This window comes from Ochotona curzoniae, unplaced genomic scaffold, assembly GCF_017591425.1.
Source record: "Ochotona curzoniae isolate NIBS_2020 unplaced genomic scaffold, NIBS_Ocur_1.0 scaffold_3835, whole genome shotgun sequence".
NCBI classification, from domain to species: Eukaryota; Metazoa; Chordata; class Mammalia; order Lagomorpha; family Ochotonidae; genus Ochotona; species Ochotona curzoniae.
Genome location: NW_024467114.1, coordinates 27928678 through 27948814, shown reverse-complemented (window position 1 = coordinate 27948814; position 20137 = coordinate 27928678). Strand labels below are relative to the sequence as shown.

The window sequence follows — 20137 nt, the reverse complement described above, 5'->3', positions numbered from 1 at the left end:
ATTACATTGTGGGAGCTAATTAGGAGTAGCTATTTTTTTGTAAATGTAGCTTTTTTCTGTCTTTGTATTATACTTTAATGAGGATGTTTGTGGACCTAGCAGGGGCATAGACTGTGGTTGGGAAAACTTGGAGTCAACTGACCAGTTAAGACATTTCTATAATTTGGGAAGGAGAAAGCCCAAATTGGAAAGCAGTGGGCAGAGAGTGGAAATTGCGCTAAGGATAATTTTGAGACTTCTATGAAGCATAATGAGAAGATTTTGATGTGTGGAGGTTAGCAGAAAGACCACTGAGGACAATTCCGAGCTTATAACTGATAGAGAATGGGGTGGTGATGTCATAATGCAGGTGTTAGAATGTGCAGTTGGAGGAGTAGGCTTGGTCAGGACCAGTGCACAGTCCAGCAGGTGGTGAGTCAGAGGTGCCATCTTGGGGCCTGCTGGGAAAATGTGTCAAGAAGGCACTCAAAGGAATGTGAATGCTGTTGCCAAGGCTTGGAAATCATTACCTTGTGAGAAGTAGTAGACACCCTGCAAGTGAGTGGGATCCTACAAGGAAAACACAGGAGCCCGAGCATCCCTGTAGTGCTGGGTGGCTGTCCTCAGGCAGGGTGGGGAATGGATGTGCTGTAGACACACCTGATGGGGTTCTTTATCCTGTAGAGAAAGCCAGAGTAGACTGCTGGGCTGGAGAGTGTGAAGAGTTGAAGAGGCACAGGGGCTTGTGGTTATTTTTAAGCTTTGTGTATTTGAAAGAGCTGCAGAGCTAGAGCGAGTGAGATCTTTTGTCCACTGGTTCTCTCCCCAAGTGGCCGCAAGGAAGCGGAGAGCTTCATCTGCATCTCCCCACATGGGTAGCAAGTGGCCGGTAGCCAACCACCTGGACCTTTCTTTGCTGCTTTTCCAAGGCTGTTTACAAGAGGCCAGGACACGAACCATTGCCTCTATAGGATGCTGGTGTCATAGGCAGCAACTTTATTAGCCACACTGGCTCCAAGTGGGCTACTCTTCAGAGGAGCCTGGTGTGATGGAGAAAAGGAAGGAGATAAAGCAACAACTTAACCAGGGAATGCACTTCAAAATAGGGAATTCTTGGAAGTTGTAATTTAAAGATGAGAAACTTGCTGGCATTTACAAATGGCAGAAGTGGTCACTGAAGAAGAATCACTTGTGTTCCAGGAGAGGAGTAACCAGGGAACCAAGGTCCTCGCTGGGCAGGGGAGGTCGATTCGCTGCATGGGTAAGCAGCCTTACCCGGAGGAGGGGGGCATATTTCCTCCTGAACCTGATTAGAGCAGAGATCAGGGGTGTAGTGCTAATACATTCAGTTCTCCAGGTGGAGGGAAACTTTGAGTAAGTCACAGATGATAGTCTTTCTATTTTCCCTTCTGACAAAGTAAGGTATATTGATAATTTGGTGTAGTTCTAGAAAACGGGGGCGAGGGGACAAGAAAACTTGGCAAGAGACAGGTAATGGCTTCATGTGGGCCATAGGAACCTTGTGATTTTCGTAGGACCAGGGAGGTTTTAGAATACTGAAGGATTTATTGATAAGAACAGGACGAAGAGTGAGGCTGGGCATTTGGTACAGCAGTTAAGATACCACTCAGGAAGCCCGAGTTCAAGTCCCGGCACTGCTTGCAATTCCCTCTTCATCTTAGGCACACGCGGGGAAGCAGTGGGTAATGGCTCAGGTCCTTGGATCCCTGTCGCCCCTGTAGGAGATCTGGATTGAGTTCCTGGCTCCTGATGTTACCTTGTCGCAGCCCTGGCCATCAGTGTGGAGGCCATTTACAGGGTGTGAACCAGCAGATGGGAGAGCTCCATCTCCCTCTCTCTTCCCTCCCACCTTCTCAATTAAAAGTTAAAATTTAAACGTGCAGAAAATATAATAAGAAGGACTGAAGCTACTGTTGCAAAGGAAGGAACTGTGGCAATAAGAGGTAAAGGGAGCTTTCTCCTGTCTTTGTTCAGGGCCACCTATGCTGATGCTGGTGCGGGTGAGCTGCAGGCAGGCTCTTAGGTCTTTTTCACTGAGTCAAAATGTGAACTGTTTCATTAGTGATGATTTATCAAACTAAAGAATGCAAAAGGAGGCTGATTGCCACAGAACACTATCATCATAGAAAAGGACTTCTAAGACATGTTGCAGTTTTTGAAGCAATATTTTTATGTGGCCTTTTGGAAATTTGTGAAAGGTACAAATTATCTTGTTTCTGCCTCATTTTATTAGCCATATTTTTCAAGCTCAGCACCTAGCTCAGTCTTGACCTTCTAGAAATGCAAGATCCTGCCAAGATGTTCAGTGGTCTGTGGGGTTGATGTTTGTCATGGAGCAGTTTGTAGTCTGGATCAAAGACTGTGATTCAGATGTAATTCCATCCACTCAGAGTGCTGTTTCACAACTTTGAGCATATTATATATTGCTTGATTTTTTTTTTCCCAACCAAAGAAAAAAATCTCAGGTATGAAAGGTGAGGAAAAACCTAAAATCTGCTCATTCTGGGTAGGATTCAGCCCTGTGTTCTCACTGCAGTAGGACTTCTTAGATGTGTGCTAGGCGTCCGGCCGAGCACGCAGAGCGAGCACTTCCTCCCGTTCCCCGCCAGGGTTCCCTGTGGCCTGTGTGCGGCAGTCCTGGTCAGCCGAGCAAGCACGCTGAGATGGCCTGGGGCCCTTCTGCTTGGGAGAAGAGAATTTGTCTGCCGCTTGTTTTTCACCATCAAAAAATACCATGTCATGATTATTTTTAATGCAATACTTTGTGCCTCCTTTTGCGGAATGTTTTGCCTCAGTGCTTTAGTGTGTAACATAAAGCAGCAGTAAACAGCAGCCTGGGTGTTGAGTGAGGTGAGAATAAAATGTCCTTATGATGAGCTAATTGTAGTAGCTCCTAAAATATTTTATAGAGCCGAGAACCGTGTCATGGGAGCATAGCAGAATAATCTGAATTGTATTCATTTACACATTGATGATTTTTGAGCTCTAGTTCCTTGTCAAAATGGAACTGATGTTGTGCCAGCTAAGGGAAATAAATGATTTAGGTTGATACCAGATAAATATGTTAAGGAGATGCAGGTTTATGAATTAAAGTTGAAAAATTTCCTTTAGTGTATGTTAAATCTTTACACTTGTAGGGAAAAAATGGCCATATCTTCAAAAATCTGAAAATGTTTTACAACTTTTCTACATGTCAAGTTTTAGCTAAATCTATTGCTAGAATACATTTTACGAAGTGGGCATTGGCCTGGCAGTTAAAACGCTGCTGGTTTGGGATGCCCAAATCGTGTCTAAGTGCCTGGGTGGAGTTCCGGCTTCCTGACACGCACTGTTGGGAAGCAGCAGGTGACGGCCTCGTGTTTAGGACCTGGGATGAGTTCTTGGGCCCAGGCTTCACCTTTATAGCTGAATAAAGGGAGTGAACCCATGGCATGGGAACTTGCTCTGTCTCTCTGCCCATCAAATAAATACTTTAAAAAAACCTTAAATTACTGTTTGTGTTACGAAGCAGAATCAAATGAAAGAAATCGTCTAAAGATGACTTTGTGTCCTAGATTTTCATCATTGAAAAGTCCTGCTTGTTTTTTACTTCAAGAGGATAGTGACAGGCCTGGGATTTTTTTTTTTCCCATATTCAAGCTGGTTGCTGTTTATACATAATAAATGCATGCTTTGCAGCTTTGGTTTCTTATTAAAGCCGAGTGCTTGCACGGATGTGAGACCGCTGCTCCCTGGGTTCCTGCCACTGTTTCTTCCTGCAGGATGGACATTTTTGGTGGATTTGTTTTTTGGTAGTGAACTCCCTCTCTGTCCGTGAATGGCAGACTGATGCTGCTGACTCACAGATTCTTCCAGCTTTATTCTTTTGGAAGAAAATCATTGTGTTCTTCCCCCACCCCAGTCTGCTCCCAGTACATGTAATATATACCTCTGGTCCTCCGTCCTCCTCACTTTACTTAGATTGGTAATTTTGATCAACCAGTGTGCTTTAGCCAATCAGTGGTTACCATTCTCCATTCTTCTGTCTTTATTTTCTTGGAGTTAATGTTGATTTGTTTGGCTTTACTTATTTTCATGTCTGTTCAACAGTTCGGCCCCAGATCTCTCTGGTTCTCTAAGTGCCATTTTTTCAGACTTAGCAGCTTCCTTCTCCGCCCTCCAGGAGCCTCTGACCCGTCCATTGTGGACCCGTCATCTTGTCCCTGGTGGCTTCTAGTCTGTCTTGCCTTTTTTGTTCTGCCTGTTTGTTTCATTCTTAGAAAGCAGCTTGTCTTCTTTTTTTAGTGTCTTTCTGAGAAAAAGCACTTATGGCTGATTAATCTTGTGAAATTTTACAGGCAAGTCTAAAAGTTGCTTCCAACCATCCTCATGTGATGATCTGATTGTCTTCTGACATGGGGTGCCATCCCTGAGTGGGTCAGAACCATTGGGACCCCCTCTCTCCAGAAAGTAGCATCTCTTGTTTTTAGTTCCTTGTGATTCCTAGGGAGGGCAGAAAAGGAGAGTGGGAGTGAGAGAGATGCCAGTACTTTTGACAGAGTTTCTGTCCTGGTCTCCTTTTCTGCGTTCCCCTCACCTCCTCTACCTTGTGCTGCCCATTCCTAGGCCATTGGGAGTCGTCTTTGTGTAAATGAAGTGTGTTCCCACTTTCCCTCTGGCTGGTTTAGGGCTCTCCTCTCTGGTTCCACTGAGTGAGTGAATTCTTTGTGTGCTTTACAATTCCAAAGTCACTTTTTTCTCCGATTATCTGCATCTTTGCAAGCCAATTCTTGATAAAATGAAAGACATAAGTATCTTTATTTCATGGAGAAGGCTTTTAGGAAAAAGCAAAAAATGGGTCCAACTCATCTTTACATGGAAGTGTTGCTGTTTTTCCTTCTTGAATAAAAATACTCATTTTTCTATCTGCTTTTCTTTCCAGCTCAACTCTGGGTCAAATCCAAGCAAAGCAAAATTATGTAGCCTATCAGGAAAGGAGTTTCTTCTTAGCCATTTTACAAACATTTTTATATATTTGAAAGGCCGATCTTCCATCAGTTTTCTTCCCAGATGCTGGTAATTGCTGGAAGCTAGGATTCAGTCCAGATCTCTTGTGTGTTCCCGATACTTGAGCTGTTACTCTGCTTCCCAGCGTGCCTATTAGCAGGAAGTTAGAATCTGGAGTGTAGCTGGGACTTGAATCCAGTTGCTCAGAGGATGTGATGCAGGTATCCTCAGGAATCCCTTGACTGCTGAGCCAGATGGCTAACCCTGGAAAACCGTTCTTAATATTTATTTACTTGAAAGGCAGAGTGATGACAAGACAAAGAGTTTGTCTGCTGATTCACTTCTCCAGATATCCCCACCAACCAGAGCTGGTCCAGACCAGGTGCTGGTGGTAGCTAGGAGCTGGAGCTCTTGCTCTACCATGTGGAGTCAGAGACATGAGTCCTTAAACCAGCATCCGCTGTTTTCCAAGGCACACTAGAAGGAAGTTGGTTATAAAGAAGTATAGCCGGAACATGATGTGATAGGAAATACAGACATCCGTGGTACCCACTCCTAGAAGATGATTCTTAATTGTTTTTAATTATGTTCATGTGAAGTTATGCGGTGAAGGATGCTATTCGGCTTTCCAAAAAAAGATTAATTACTCCAACAGCAGGCTTTGCTTCAGTTTGGGCGTTTTTAGATCACTCTTAGTGTTACGAAATGAATTGCCTCCTTTGTGGTACTGGGACCAGTAGAAACTCAACTAATCCCACAGAAATTTTGTGTTTTACCCCGAGATGCTTCAGTTAGAGCTGAAATTTAACAAAAAATGTAGAACATTGAAACATTTCTTCACACGGTTACATTTATCCAGTATTTGTTGTACATTTATCCAGTATCCTAAGATACTCAAGGCAGTGTATTTAGGAGCTCTTGTAGAGAGGAAGATAGCTTGAGAGAGAAGCAGCATGCATGAAACTACTTCCCCTTGTTTTACTTTTTACATAAGAAAAATAAACAGGGAAGTTGAGAGGGGAAAAAGATAGCTAAGGGAAAGAAGGGAGAATTTTTTTATTTTGAGAAATTTATATTTTTAACACATCCTTTTCAGATGTCGGCAAAGGTATTTGGTTCTATGGAGAAGAAACAGCATCTAGCCGCAGCTGTCTCTTTACCTTTCACAGCCGAAAGGAGCCAGAAATGGCAAAGCAGCGCAGGGCACAGTGTCTTTCCCTTTGGCATCTCTGGATGCCCCTGCCTGCGGAGTTTCGAGAGTCCGTGTCTGACTGTTAGCCTTGTTCGCACTGTGGCCGTGTGTTGGCCTTGCAGGCGTTTCTTTGTCGTCCGCTGCTTCTGAGAAAGGTGCACTGGCAGCTCAGATTCTAACGGATCTTGGCAGCTGCTCCGATCTTGGCAGCTGCTCCAGTGACTGACATGATGAGAGGGATGGGTGGGGAGGATGAGAAATGGTTGATACTCACCCTGGAAACGTGTCTCCCCACAACTTCAGGGTTACAATTACATTGAAGTCATGCTACTTAGTGGCAAATCTAGGAAACATTTTCTCATGCCCAGTACTGTCTCTACTAACCAAAATAGATTGTTTCATAATTTTTCTGAGTATCTGCCATTTGTTATAAAGCAAACAGAACTGAATTCATCTTGCACATCTCTCACCCTTGGCCAGTCCCTTGCAACAAAATGCCCATTTGTGTGATTTGTCCAACCTTGTTGGGTGTTTTCCTTCATTCTGTTTTGAGCAAAGGACTGAGATTCCTTTGGGAGAAGTGTGCTGTACAGGGAACCCTGCTTGCAGAATGTCACTGAAACCGGATTGCTGATTTTTTTGTTTCTCCTATTGATTCACCTCTGTCTTTTAAACTCCCCTGAGCCTCATTTTTCTCACCAGGCAGATGGAGATAACACTTATCCCATGCAATTTATGGGTTTTTAATTTGTTTTTTGTTTGTTTGTTTTTGGAACCTGAGATGGAAAAGAAACGTAGGACAGGGTCATGAACTGTGTACGAGGTAGTTGTTTGAACTCAGGTAAGGACAGAGTAGTGCTTAGGATTGACTAAGTTTTAGGGGGGAATGACATGAAAATGGAAGTAATGTAGAGTGGACAACTGATCTAGAGATGAAATTACAATGAGGTAATGTGGGCATCTACAGTGGTATGCAAGCATGATTGTGTGCTGAGCAAATTGAAGAATAGGGGTTGTGAAGAGATACCACTGATAATGTTTGAAAGGCTTGGTTGAATTAGGTGTGGGTGAGTGTTTACATTAGAGAAGTCGAAAAACTTATAAATGAGCTATTTAATGCTACGAAATTCCTATTTTGCAACTGAGAGAACAATACAGTGCAAGAGAGCAAGGAAAGTTCTCTGATAAATATTTATAGGAATCAATATGGAACTTAATTCTTGGTAATCTCAGAACAGATGTCCTGGAACCCTACATAGGAATGATAGCTTGCATTGTTATGAGTGTCCTAAAATGGAAGATAAATTACTTTCATTTTCACAGTGTCTTGTATCTCTTTTCTTTTTGAAGTCTGGAGAGGTGGTGATTGCAGAGAAATATTTTTGGCAAAAATATCTAATTTGCAGAATTAAAATGTAGAAAGCTGAGTAAATATTAATTATTCCCATTCATGTGGTCCTTGACCGTAGGCATTAAAGCAGTTTTTATAACTTACAGTTCATCTGCTAAAGTTATTAAAAAGTACTTAATATGACATAGACTCAAGTGACTTGCTAGGAAAGAAACCTATGATTAAAAAATACAAATAAGGCATCAGCTATTCAGGGGATGAGATAATCTGTATAAAGAAATTATCTCTGAAGAGACAAATTCATGACTTGAAAAATGATGCCAAGTATTTTTTTTTTTGCCTAGTAAGATTTTCTACCTTAGTTTTATTATTTTTAATCCTTTTGAACCTGCATAAAGACCTCTAAGCATGCTCATGTTACTGAACCTCTAAATACACAGTCCACAGCTCAGGCAATCCATTTGTTAAATTACTGTTTTGCTGCACAGGCTTATAGAATTATAGTAATTTCATCAACCTTTTAAGACTTGACCAGAGAGACAAAGCACTTTGCCAACGCCACACTTCTGCTGCAGGCCTTGTAGTGCTGGATGCGCTTTGTCGTGGTTCTCTCCACATGTGCTGCTGTGTATTTCCATATTTTTGCCTGTAGAAAAGAAAATATATATATATATGTGTATATATATATATATATTTTTTTTTTACATCTCACTTCTGTAAAGGTAAGTATACAGAATCTTACAATGCCCATGATACTATACAAAATTTGCTGTTTTTTTTTTTTTTCCCCACAGACAAGATGTGTTTTAGAGAGGTTTTCATGGCTGCACACCGAAAGCCTTTAACTGTTAGCTTACTTGTAGGCGGAGTAGAGTTTATTTAGCTGTTTCCCGGCTGAGGCCTATGAGGCGGTTTTCTGTGTTCCCCATGCATTCATGTTGTGCCGCAGTGAACATTCTAGTGGGTCTTCTTAGTAGCCATATCACCACTGTCATGACCTTTTCTTTTGCTTGATAGTGGATTGACAACTAAGAAGGCTTTGTAAGATTAAGACCCTGAAAATCTTTTATTATTAAGAAAGATTACATGAATTCTGGTGATACCGGTATGAAAACATCGTGCTACCACTCCATGGAAAGCAAATAAAAACCTGGACAGAGCTGTGAGAAGCAGCCCTCTCAGGCTACTGCTAATTGACCCCAGGGAATTGAAAACACAGATCGGTGTTTATTCTCACGGCTGTTGGAGCTTGGATGGAAGAGCAGGGTGAGCCGCTGACCTTGCCTGGCTTTGTTCCCGTGAGCCTCGGCAGGCCACGCTGCTGGCCAGGCTGGGGGAAGTGGAGCCTTTACAGTGCTACTCAGTGGCTGCGTCAGTTGAAACCGTAATCCCATACGATGGTATTTGGAGGGGTATCTGTTAGGGGTACCTAACAGATGAGGTTAGGGTTAGGTTATGAGGGTGGAGCTAACTTCATGACATTAATGTCCTTATACAAAGATGAAAGGATCAGAGCTGGCCCCAGGTAGGCTCCACAGTACATTTGGGGTATCAGAGAAAATGTCCTTTTATAAGCGAGAGACAAAGATTTGTGAGGCCAGTGAGCAAGCACTGTAGCCTCTGGGACAGTGTCCCAGCATCTAACAGAACATATGGTTCCAAACCTACTGTAACTCAGCATCAGTTTTCAACTTCACATGTTGCAAAAAGTTACATACATTCAGCAGGAGCCATACTTCATATGTTGAACTTTGATCTTAATCCAAGATTGGTGTTAGGTCCTTGTGCCCCTTCAGTGGTTGTGTGTGGTAGCCCTGTCAGCCGGGTAATTTCGGGGATGAAACTGCCAACATTCCACAGTGCACTGTGCCAGTCAGGTGAAGTAAATCCATTTTGTTACCTAAAATATTCCTGGCTTAACAATAGGTGAGTTGGGATGATCCTTCTAAGTCGAGCACCATCGATATGGATAGTGAGAGTCAAAGGAAAAAGTGACAGTGAAAACTTACTTGAAGAAATCATGATACCAATCCACTCCAACTTTTCACCCAGTTTTGATGAAAGCTGTAATTTACAGAGAGCAGCAGTAACATGGAATAGGCATATTCCGTGTTTCTCTCTCACTGCAGACTTAGTATTTACTAATACTAGACAGAATATGGAGAAGTGTTCACAGACTGTAAAAAGTAAATAGTAACAGACATATTAGAGAAGATAACCAGGGATCTTAGTGCCACCGAGTCACTGGTGAGTTAACTTGATGTTTTGTCTTTTGGATTTTGTGTCCTCTGACCTGAACTCAGTACCTACAGATGGGCATCAGAATGGACAGGACTGTAGGTCTGCCAAGAAGAGCAGGGAAAAGAAGTCCAAACGCCCAGCAACATTCTCGTCCCTGCCACCTGCCTCATTTTTCTCTGTCACCCTGATCCCTAGGAGAGCTTTGGGCAGCAGTGTGGATGCAGCTGTGCACCCGAGAGGAGCTACAACTCCAAAGGGAGCAAATGGTTCTCTTTTTACACAGAGGAACTGTAGCCCTCAAAGTCCAGGGTGAATTTGCTTTCTCTTTCTTTCAGTCTTGTGCTTGAACGTTGGCTTGAGTGTAGTTGTAGGAAGTATGTGACATAAACAAAGGTTTGCATTTTTGAAAGGAGGATTAGTGAAAAGGGCATCCCAGAGAACCAGAAGTTCCCAACAGATTATGAAGAGAAAGAAGCCTGGGAAGAGACCCCAAGAATTGATGGACTCACTTCTGAGCTGAGCATGTGCAGATTTGACTCCAAACAGCATCCTGTGATACTGAGTCCTGAATTATACATATTGGCAGGCTGTCTTCCCAAGTCCTACTCCAGCCAGCAGGTGCTACAGATGTTGATTGAGTTCCGGATAGCACTGTGGAAGTTTTGACAAGTGTCATGAAATTCAGCATACTCTTAGCAACCCCACTGCTAGGTTATTTACCCAGCAGAAATGAAAACTTAGGTTCACAAACTAGATTACCCATAGATGCATGGATGTAAAATACCATGAGCGCCTCAGAAGGCTGGTCAAAACTCAAGGTCCAGGTTCAGCTGAGTCACTGCCTGCTCAAATGAAAACTCCAGTATTTACCGCAGTGCGTCAGTGGAAGCCCACACAGGCAAAAACCAGTGAACAGACGCCAAGTCCGGAATGACAGATGTGGGAACTATTCAACAAAGACTTGAGACAGCCATTACAGGGGTGCTACTAGAAATAGGAGTTTAATTCTACAAAAATAGGTGGAAATCTGTAATACCTAAGAAAAGATGTAGTGAAAGAAGAACCAAGTGGAGAATGTGAACACCAACAATACAGTAGCATATCTCACTGGCCAGATACAATAGTGGAATGCGAAAGGCAAACCAATGCAGATACTTCCAGATTGACTAGCAGAGGGGGGTGGGAGTAGGGAAATGGAATAAAGTGGACTCAGGAGCTGTGGGGATGTTAGAAGAAGACCAGCAGCAGAAGAGAATACAGTGCAGAAAGGAATATTCCAAGAGATAATGGCTTGAAATCTTTTCAAATTTGGGGCAAAACTAACCCGTAAGATCACCCAAGTCCAGTGAACTTCAAGCAAGATAAATCCAGTGAAATCAATGTCTGGAGGTATCATAATCAAACTGCTGGAAATAGGAGACAAAATAATACTGAAAGCGAAACTAGAAAAACATATTTACCACGAACAAGGGGAACTGTTTGAATGGATGTGTACTATTCCTCGGAGACTGAGAGACTGGAAGGAGGTCAAGCAGCGTTTTAAGAATTGGGCAGAGGAGAAGCCATCAGCCTAGAATTCTTGATCCAGTGGAAATACCAAGAGTGAGAGCAAATCAAAGACATTCTCAGATAATCACTTGGAGAATATGTTGGCAGCATATGTGTTCTAAAAATAAAATTAGAAGAAAAAAAAAGTGGCTTGGGAAGGAAACGATGCCACAAGGAAGGCGTGGAGCAGCAGCAGTGAAGGAAGAACAGCAGATGAGGGCAAGCAGAGTAGGCTGTTGTTCTGTTCTTCTGTAAGATACATCTAAGGGCTGGAAGCAAAAGCCATGATGTCTGATGGGGTTTTCGCCGAGTGTAGGTGTGATATCGAGGCGATTCCAACATAAAATTGGGAAGGTTGATGCCCTGGAGTGAAGCAGTAGATGAAGAGTTCTCTGTGTCGGTCTTTGACTCTCAGCTAATACAGGAATATGTACTTAAGTGATTCAGAAATCCTCTTCCTTAGCCCAGAGAAGCCAAAAGATTAAGTTCACAAAGGAGGGGGCAAATGTGAAAGACTGACGTACAACTGTTTTACATAATGAAAACCAATAATCTTGAGAAGGCAACGAGAAAACAGAATCCTGACTGATTACACAAAGTAAAATTCAAGTCACTGAGCATTAAATAAGAGCACAATGTTTTTTTCATACATGATAACATGAGTATAATAGCATCTTAATGAAACTAAGTTACAGCAGATGCAAGGAAACAAACATGTTGTAATGGACTTTATATACCGCTCTCAAGAGTAACTAGAACATGAAGATAGGTCTAAATAGGGTGGACCTGAATGAGCTTAATATTCCTAGAGATCACACATTTCTTCATGAGTGTGAATTCTCAAAACTGCCGGTTAGTTTATAACAACAGATCGGTGGTATTCAAAAGACAACATGTAAGGGATTAGGGATACCAGTAAACTAAGGATATATGTTTGCATAAAGAAAAAATATATTTTACAAGGGGGAAGAGACGGAGACAGACACCCATGCTTTTCTTACCGGCTGGTTTACTCCCCGGATACAGCTGCCAGGGCTGAAGCTAGAAGCCAAGACTTCAGTCCAGCTATTTCGTGTGGGTGGCACTTAACCCAGTTATTTTTGGCATGACTACTGCCTGCCAGAGTGCATACCCAGGAACTGGGACTCAGGTGCCAGAGGTGGGAATTGAAGCCAGGTACTCTGAAATGGGTTGTGGGCATCGTAACTGGCAGCTAACCTAGCAGGCTCCATGCTCACGTGTTCACTGTCTCGAGTGTTCTGATGGTTTTACAAGTGCTCCACCTGTCAGAAGCTTCTAAAAATTGTAGAAGTACATTGTAAGGTGCTGTTTCTTTAAATGCCAGTTAAATTGCATCTATAAAAATGTACAAGATATATCCTCTTACACAGAGATCTCACTTGTTAAATCTGTCTGGCAGAAATGCTCAAAAAGCTACATAATAACAATTCTAGTAACAACAATTAATAAGCCATTAGAAAGAATGAGATATATGTTCTGAGAAAACCTATGAAGATATACATAGTGAGTCAAAGTGCACAATGATAAATTATGCCTAACATTTCAGATGGCACACAAACATGTATGTAGAAATATATGTAGATATATATACTGTAGTATATAGTCGTAGATATACTTGCTTTATATATATAGCTTAACTATTTGAAAGGCAGAATTAGAGGGAGATCTTCCATCCGCTGGTAAATTCGCCAAATAGGCTCAGTGGCTGTACTGGGCCAGGCTTAACCTTGAAGCCAGGAACAGTTTCTGGATCTCCCACACTGGTGGCAGAGATCCAAATACTTGTCATCTTCCATACTTTTTCTCAGGCACATTAGTGGGGAGCTGAAGCCGAGGTGGTGTAGCTGAGGCTCGAGACAGCACTCATAAAATGCTGGCCTCATGAAGGTAGCAAGTTAACACACTGTGCCACAACTCCAGCCCTGGTGTCAATTTTTTTAGGCAAGGAAGTGTTTATGAGGTTTGATCTTTTTTAAAAAAGACTATGTTGGGGAGGAAATGAGATGATAATTTTGTTCTTACCCTTCTGCTGCTTGGTGCCTTCAGAGTTCGTACTAGAGGGTCTTTGTGGGGGCAATTCCTTGTTAATCATCATCAAAAAATGAGGAACTAGTGTTGTGGTGCCATGGATTAAGCTGCTACCTGCGGGTTAAGCCGGCATGCTGAGTGATTTGAATCTTACCTGTTCCACTTCTCATCTAGCACCTGACTAATGTGCCAAGGAAAGCAGTAGAAGATGGCCTAAGTCTTTGGGTCCCAGCCAGGTGAGAGACGTGGACACAAACATACACAGGAGTGGATTGTTTTTTTTTTTTTTGTCTTTTTTGTTTTTTAAAGATTTATTTTTATTGCAAAGTCAGATATACGTAGAAGAGGAGAGACAGAGAGGAAGATCTTCCTTCCAATGGTTCATTCCCGAAGTGACCACAATGGCTGGTGCTGCGCCGATCTGAAGCCAGGAGCGAGGAGCTCTTCTGGGTCTCCCACGCAGATGCAGGGTCTCAAGGCTTTGGGCCATCCTTGACTGCTTTCTCAGGCCACAAGCAGGGAGCTAGATGGGAAGCAGGGCTGCCGGGATTAGAACCGGCACTCATATGGTATCCCAGAGCATTCAAGGCAAGGACTTTAACTGCTAGGCTACTGTACTGGGCCCCACAAGCGTGTTGGGTTGGGTTGGGTTGGGTTGTAGATTGTAACATTGATTATAGATGCAAATGATGGAAGCAACCTGTATATCTCCCTGTAGAGAACAGGCTAAAAGAATGTTGATGTATCCACGTAGTGAAGTACTAGCTGTCTTGGGGGTGGGAGAAATGAGCTCCAGTATAGAAATATCACTAAGATATTTATTAAATAAAATAACTACATCCATGTAAATTTTAAAAGTATGTTGTGTCAGCCAGATTTCTGTTACTATAGCAAAATTCTTGAAGCAACTAACTTGATAAGAGGTTTAAGCTCAGTGTTTTGGAGATGTTAAGTCTAAGTTCAAGCAGCCCATTGTTTCAGCATGATGAGGGTAACAGGTGTCAGGCAGTGGGGCATGGACAAAGGTCCAAATGTTGACCTAGGAATCAGGGTCATTGGGCTCAACTTCAGAGTGTTTTACAGCCCTCCTGGGAACTACCTTCAAGACCATGAGCCTGCTGACCCAGGGCCCTCGCACTAGGCTCTTACTGCCTGAACATTCTATTGCTCATCCTGTGGGAGCAAGCCTTTTAATGTGAACATTTCTAAATCACAGTAGATATATTTAAATACATATGTAATTTTTGGAGGACTGAGAAAGGATTTGCTTTGTGGGAGAATAACATTTTATTTGTGATTTTATAAATATTTTAATATATCCTATGAATATATATAATGGTTTTTTGAAAATTGATATGTGAAAATTCCTTATTTTTCATCAAAATTTGAAGCCTACTCCATTGTCTTCCAGTAGCTATTATTACTAATAATAAATATCATGGAAGTTTGATGATTATTCCTTCTACGATAGTATCTATTGCTTATGTGTTTTAATTTTACTCTGATATTTTTCAACATCTTTGTTTTGCATTTGGCAGTTTGCTTTGACTTGATATTCTGGATTAGTTTCAATTTTGTTCTGTCATGCAGTTTACTGTTAGATTTTAATTTGACGAAAATGTCAGTTGCCAAAAACTCTTATTCTTGGATTACTGTTTTATCGCTCTTAATGGCTTGTTTTATGAATGCAGTAGCCTCTCTTCCCATGTCTGAAAACACCAACAAAATGAAACTTTAAGGTTGTCTTCTGTTCTCAGAACATTTTGTTTTTGGTACTGCAGTGTTAGCCCGTTCAGCCTTATCTACGGTGACTGGGGTTTTCTTAAACTGGTGGATCTGCAGTTGCTGGTTTGTATTTGTCAATGAGCGGCAAGGGCTGACAGATTTCCTCTGCAGTTGTATCTTTCCCTCTCCCTGCTCGCCCCCTCGGGAATGGGATGGTGGGAGCGGAACCTGCTGTGGTCTATTGGCTTTGCAAGCAGATATTTAGATGTTGTGAGGAGAGTTTGGGGTTGTCAAAGCAACGCTGGGACACTGTGGTCCTTCACCTGTTGGAAGAGCAGCCCAGCACTCAGAGGATGGTCTGCTTCCTAGTTATCAGTGGCATCCATTGGACAAGCTCCACTCTGGCCCGTGTCCTCCTGAACCGTCTGCTCTGCTCAGAGTCCTCTGCATCAGCATCTGTCGTCATAGCCAGGGTGACCTCTGCGTCTGTTCCTACTTCCCTGACTTTGGGAAGAGACCTGTGGTCCTTGTTCAGAAAGCGGGCTCTTGAATAAGGGGGCTTTGGTTTCTCCAACTAACTGCCCCTCCCCTTGTGTCTGACTCCCATGTTTGGGTTTCCTCTAGAAATGCTTTGCTTTGTTTTAAGGCTTTAAGTACTGACAGTAAGTTCCATATTTCCAGTAAGACGTACTTGGTCATATCCACTGGGATACCGTAGGTTGGTGTCTCCCCTGATTTCCTATCTTCTCATCAGCTCACCACCCGCATAAGATCAAGAACTAACTTTTAAATCATTTCCTGTTGTGCTTCCATCGTTAATAATGCATAAGAATCTTGTGTATTATTTAGCAACATCAACCCCATATGGTGGACACTATCCTCGTCATTCCCCAGTTGACAGGAAAAAAATAGCTTCTTAAGAGGTGAAATCATTTATAGCTGTCCAGGACTAGATAAGTGGTAGAGTTCAGATTCTTAACTAGTGTGCTCTGTTACCTTACTCTGCGATAGCTGCAGGGGATTCTACACATCGAGCTTCATTTGGTCTGCTCTCTAGAGTGTTTGGAGGACAGATGGTTTGTGTCTGCATTTCCAACACTTAACCCCATGCCTGGCACCTAATGAATCCTGGGCAACTAATTAAATTAGCTATGCACATGGAAAGCCCCATTTTTTTTTTGATCCCATATAGCTACATAAAAATTTCAGGATATTTGTTTGAGACCTAAGATTTTGATAATATACTGACATTTTGCCGAAGTTATTTTTATTAATGTAGGTGGTCTCAGCTGTTATCAGTATTGTAGGCAAAAACAGTTGTGTGTGATTGCTTCTCCGCCTTTTTGCTAAGATCAAGTGTAAAAGCAGTTAAAATTTAAGGGAGTTTGGTCTGGAGTTCTTTTTTCTGTGTCATTGCTTTTTTCTTCACTTTTTAGAAATGTGTTTTTTAAAAGGAATTTTGCTGCTCTGCTACAAACGAATAATCCAAATTCTTTAAGTAATTTAAAATTATTCTTAAATTGTCCAAGTACATTGAATGGGATTTTGCTTTTCATTTCATGGCTTCCATAAATTGTGCAATACAGTTCTGATGAAGTAATTGTTATTTTATCTTTAAGATCAGAAATAATGTCTAACATCTTGTGAAGACTTCATTTAGCCATCATATTTTGGCTGGGAAATTCAGTTTGTTGCATTAAATGAGTCTGAGCATGCCTTCAAATGGGGTTACAGAATGATCTTTAGTATTCAAATAAGCCCTGGTCTTATTAAGAATAACTCATTTCAAGTTTTAAAGCTGAGTAGAAATGTTTTCATGAGATAATTAACAAAACTTTTGGAACAAAATACAGGTGAATAAATAACACGTTAAATTTACTTAACATAATGCACTAGATTATGCAAATTAGAAATATATTTATAGGATAGGAACTATTACTGTAAATTATGCCATTTTAGTAGAAAAAGCATTTAGGAACACTACTGCTGCCTTTCTCTTCTAATCACAGGAAATGATAACTTTCATACTGTTTTTATTAACTGTTCTGCATTTTGCTGCTCCCAAATACTATACAGATCTTTTTTTGGGTAACTTATCATTTTAAAAAGTGTTCTTGACTTTGGTAACATAAACATCTTTGTGCAACAACCTACATTATCAGGAACCAATGCTCTACTGGCCTGTGATCATGTTGGAAATAGAGGAATGAGCAAAACAGGATGTGTGTCCATTGTAAAAGAGTTTAGAAAGTATGCCTTGAAGGTCAAAATGGTCTATAGGATTATGAGAAGTTAAATGTATGGAATTCTGTGAAAATGTGCCCTAATTGGTAACAGCCAGGAACATTGGAGTCTTGCTTCTGAAGAGTGAGAGTGAATTTGGGGAGTGAGAGTGATTGTACATGCATGGTGGTAAATGGGGCAAGGTCAATTTGCCTGAAGCTGCAAAAGGTGGTGAGAACTGAGCCTAGCAATGCTTTAAAGACTTGTAGGCCATAAAAGTTACACTTTAATTGAATCCCTGTGAGTTAAATATAGATAGGCGGTTAAAATGATAGTCTGAGTTGGGATATGATAATGGCTTGTACTCATTAAGGGCACAAGTGGTGGATTCTAGAAATATTTAGGAGTTAGGACTGGATGCTTCATTTGCTTTAGCTAGGTTTCTACTATCACTTTCAAGTTTTGAAATGTTCTGATATGTTTTTTTTATATTTGTATATTTTATTATTTTGTGATACAGTTCCATAGGCTCTGGGATTCCCCCTCCCCCTAGTACCCTCTCCCAACCCGCCCCCCACACACTGATTTCCCCTATGTTATTACAGTAGTATAGGTGTTCATTCTATTTAAGTGTATCCTGACATTGTAGGTAGGTATGGACAATGACAGAGTCTCCAGCATCAAGATATAGTTAACAGTTTCATTGGAAGTCCACCTTTGATCTGGAAGTAGAGATGCATACTGTATTGTATCCTCACATCTGGATATGATAGTCTGCATTACACAATTACTATATATCCCCTAAATAAAAAGCCATGAAACAGGTCTAGTTTTTGTCTCAAACAATAATCTCATTTATGTGTCGTTGATGTTGTTTCAAGCATCTGCCCTGTAGTGATGACCTACTGGTGGAACTTGTGGGGTAAGCCATGTAGTGTGAGTTTGAGACTTTCTTGTGTTCCAGTAATCTACGTAAGGTGGGGACACTCGCTGCTTCTGGGGTCCTCATCCCAACTTCTAAGATTCCCATGACAGAGAACTTCCAGTCTCATGTACTAATCTTGTGATTATTTATGGCTAAGTAATTATTAATACTTTTAATGTTTTATAGTTTAATTCTCTTATTATTCATCTATTTCTTCCTTTTTTTTTTTTTGGTAAATATTGCAAGTACTTTGAAGTATGGGGAAGAAGAGGCTTTGATGGCAGAAAACAAGAGAGTGATTTGCATTTGAAGCCTAGGAGCAGCAGCAAGGTTCTTCTAAGATTATAACTCAGGCTACGCTGTCCAGATGTTAGTGAAGTATTCTGCAGAATCATTCCTAATGAAACTTGAGCCTAGGCCCATTTTTCATGTGATTTATTATAATTTTATTTGCCTTTTCATACACTTTTGGAATGGTACATTTTTAAAAGACTATGTGTTGTGTATTTTTTGCTTAGAAATCCACCAAATGTAGAAGTACTTTGGGAGTGACTGGCAGCTTTGTAATATTCAAGAGTCCCATTCTAGAACATAGGGTATTGGCAGAATTATCAGCTTCTTAATTAAATTCCATATGACCAAGAATTAGTGACTTAATGAAAATCTTCAAAATAGCTAGTGGTGTATTTGACCATCAACATCAGTTTCCTCCTCACAAATGCCAATTTAAAAAAATAATAAGCATTTAATGAGTATAGAAGGTAGATCTTTAAAAGATTGAAAGCGTAACCTGGAACTTGAGTACTGACTAGATATTTTATAATATTTAAAGATTGTTCATTCTTTAGAAGGGCTAGCAGTGTTTGTTTTTAAAGAAGTCCTGAGCTTTGGCACATAAAAACTGAAATATGGTATCTGCAGTGTGCTTCAATATGGTGTATGAGGTGTGAAATGTATAGAAGAATGAAAGAAGATTGGACATTGGCAGTGGTTAGAACTGATAATTTTTGATTTCATTATTTTTGTAAGCATTTGGATATTTCTATGATGAGAGTTAAAAATAGAGGTGCAGAATGTCAAGGAAAAATAATAATGAGAAGTATAACTAATTAAATGTGTAATCACAGGAAACATCCTTTTCAGTATCGAGTCTCTTGTTTCATGCCCACTTAGAGCTGAACTGAGGACCAAAAGCAAAAAGGATGAGATAGACTTTGTTTACCCACCTTTATTTTCCAATGTCTTCTCTCCATTTCCATCTGGCACTAGTTTTCTTCTGGTTTTGGGTGCACATGGTGCTCTGGTCTGAAACTTTATTTATACCTCGTGAGTAGGAGACCTCGAGATGAACCTGTCCCGATGAATGTCCAAGGGAAGAATGCTCTGGGAAGGAGAGCTGGGATAGAGATAATACAGTAATAGGAAAGAGTCTACGCATTTGCGGAGGGGCGGGGACGGTGGGAAGAGAAGAAGAAAACACAGTGATGTGAAAAGAATCCTATGAAACATTGAGTCTAGAGAGAGTGAAGATCAAACTTGAAGCCTGTAGTATTCTAACAGAGAATAGATACTATCCGAAATAAGTCAGTAAAAATAGTGATTCAGAAAGAAAAAAGATGATTAGTAAATTCATGGTTGTTGGTCCTAGGAGCTAGCAGGGTAAGTGGGAAAAGCGTAGACATCTGTAACCGGGAACCACTGTGGTATTTCATCATTAGCCACTTAGTCCATTTGAATTTTAGCACTGCCTGTGTATTATTTTAGCAGTAGTGAAGGTGAATTGAAAAAAAAAAAAACTAGTATTAGCAGATTTATTTTGAAGAAATATCAAAATGAGATAAAACTAATAAAATTAGCCCTAAAAAAAAAAGACTATGCTAATGAGTGAATGAAGGTA

At 41.0% G+C, this 20137-nt stretch overlaps 1 protein-coding gene across 1 annotated transcript in view; it reads left to right on the top strand.

Annotated features, from left to right (window-relative positions):
* The first annotated feature begins 365 nt into the window (after nucleotides 1-365).
* PALS2 (protein associated with LIN7 2, MAGUK family member) overlaps nucleotides 366-20137 on the top strand; it is a 68035-nt gene continuing 48263 nt past the window's right edge. Inside the window, exons 1-2 of the mRNA XM_040964948.1 lie at nucleotides 366-537; nucleotides 1180-1237. The gene's annotated coding sequence lies outside the window, so the exon portion shown is untranslated. The remainder of the gene's footprint in view (nucleotides 538-1179; nucleotides 1238-20137) is intronic.